This window comes from Pseudonaja textilis, unplaced genomic scaffold (genome assembly GCF_049901715.1).
Source record: "Pseudonaja textilis isolate UNSWEBS1 unplaced genomic scaffold, rPseTex1.2 PTEXSCF150, whole genome shotgun sequence".
Taxonomy (NCBI): Eukaryota; Metazoa; Chordata; class Lepidosauria; order Squamata; family Elapidae; genus Pseudonaja; species Pseudonaja textilis.
In genome coordinates, this window is record NW_028262861.1 from 1,358 (window position 1) to 3,857 (window position 2,500).

The following is a 2,500-nucleotide window of genomic DNA, read 5'->3' on the forward strand; positions in this document are numbered from 1 at the left end:
CTAAGCCACGCCCAGGCTCCGAGCCAAGGCTGTTTCGGTTTTGCAAAGGAGGAGTTTCTCAACTCCTCCCTCTCTCCACCGACAGGAGCGCTGCTGGCCAGATGACTCACGATGGAGGCTGGTAGGGAGAGGCCTGTTTTTCCCCCCCCCCCCCCCCCCCCCCCCCCCCCCCCTCTTATTTTCTTCCCCTTTTTGTATTCTGTTTGTGTTCAGAGGTTCCACGCTTAGAAGAGGGGGGCTGGGCATAAAAGGGACACCTTGAAATAAGGGAGGACGAACGTTTCATTAAAAGTGATGATGGCAGCTAAACTCCTTAAGTGCCCTCAAGGAGGAAGGTGATTGTTTTTCTGGAGAATTCAGGAAGCCTCGGGGGTGGTTTTTCACTCCCCCCCACCCCACCACCCAGGCGAAACACCCTATGGAAGATTGGGCGGGGGGGGGGGGGGAAACTTTTTGGTGGTAATAAAAGTACTCCCACTTCATACCACCAAGAGGGATTGATTATTTAATCAAAGTGCTTCCATGGGGCTATTGAGGATGCTTAATTTGAAGGGGGGGATGTGGGACACTTTATTCATGAAAGCACAATGCTCCCACGTGGCTTGTTCACCCTTTGACAGGTTGGCAAAAAGCAAGAGAAGAAACCAAACCAAACCAAACCAAGCCCCCCCACCCCCCAAACCCCTGAAATAACATGCACGGAGCCGACACGGTGGCGGTAGACCGGGCCCAACGCGCCCCGCGGGCGTCCCGGGGGGCCGGCGTCGGGCCCGGGACCGCCGCGGAGGTCTCGGACCGAGGCCTCCGGTCCCCGAGCCGGGATTCCCGTCCCGCTCTCCTCGCCGGCGGGGCCCGGGCTAAGTAGACCGGCACCTCCGCCCTCCGGTGACGTCCCCGGGGCCCGGCGCCGGGATCGGGGCACCCGCGGAGGTCCAGGACCGAGGCCGCCGGGGCGCCGGTAGACCGGGCCCTCCGGCCTCCGCGGACGTCCCCGGGGCCCGGCGCCGGGATCGGGGCACCCGCCGAGGTCCCGGACCGAGGCCGCCGGGGCGCCGGTAGACCGGGCCCGCCGCCCTCCGCGGACGTCCCCGGGGCCCGGCGCCGGGATCGGGGCACCCGCGGAGGTCCCGGACCGAGGCCGCCGGGCCTCCGGTAGGCCCCGGTGGCGGGATTCGGCCAGTTGGCGCCGCTTCGGGGGAAGCCGGTTGCTGGCTTTCTGAGCAGTTTGGTGAACTGGTTGTGGGAAGAAAACCATAGGGCAGGGGACCGGCTGTTAAATTACTTGAATCCCACCGCTGTGTAGACCCTCCGGGCGCCGGGGCCGCGGCGGGCGTCCCGGACCGAGGCCGCCGGGGCGCCGGTAGACCGGGCCCGCCGCCCTCCGCGGACGTCCCCGGGGCCCGGCGCCGGGATCGGGGCACCCGCCGAGGTCCCGGACCGAGGCCGCCGGGCCTCCGGTAGGCCCCGGTGGCGGGATTCGGCCAGTTGGCGCCGCTTCGGGGGAAGCCGGTTGCTGGCTTTCTGAGCAGTTTGGTGAACTGGTTGTGGGAAGAAAACCATAGGGCAGGGGACCGGCTGTTAAATTACTTGAATCCCACCGCTGTGTAGACCCTCCGGGCGCCGGGGCCGCGGCGGGCGTCCCGGACCGAGGCCGCCGGGGCGCCGGTAGACCGGGCCCGCCGCCCTCCGCGGACGTCCCCGGGGCCCGGCGCCGGGATCGGGGCACCCGCCGAGGTCCCGGACCGAGGCCGCCGGGCCTCCGGTAGGCCCCGGTGGCGGGATTCGGCCAGTTGGCGCCGCTTCGGGGGAAGCCGGTTGCTGGCTTTCTGAGCAGTTTGGTGAACTGGTTGTGGGAAGAAAACCATAGGGCAGGGGACCGGCTGTTAAATTACTTGAATCCCACCGCTGTGTAGACCCTCCGGGCGCCGGGGCCGCGGCGGGCGTCCCGGACCGAGGCCGCCGGGGCGCCGGTAGACCGGGCCCGCCGCCCTCCGCGGACGTCCCGGGGCCCGGCGCCGGGATCGGGGCACCCGCGGAGGTCCCGGACCGAGGCCGCCGGGCCTCCGGTAGGCCCCGGTGGCGGGATTCGGCCAGTTGGCGCCGCTTCGGGGGAAGCCGGTTGCTGGCTTTCTGAGCAGTTTGGTGAACTGGTTGTGGGAAGAAAACCGTAGGGCAGGCGACCGGCTGTTAAATTACTTGAATCCCACCGCTGTGTAGACCCTCCGGGCGCCGGGGCCGCGGCGGGCGTCCCGGACCGAGGCCGCCGGGGCGCCGGTAGACCGGGCCCGCCGCTCTCCGCGGACGTCCCCGGGGCCCGGGGCCCGGCGCGCCGCCGCCGCGGAGGTCCCGGACCGAGGCCTGCCGTCTCCCCGCCGGCGTCCCCTCGCTCGCTCCCCGCCGGGGGAGACCGGGCCGGCCGGCCGCGGCCGCGAGTCCGGTCTACGGCTGGCTCGGTCCGGTCTACCCGCTAGTCGGCGACGGAGCCGAGTCGCCGGGCCCG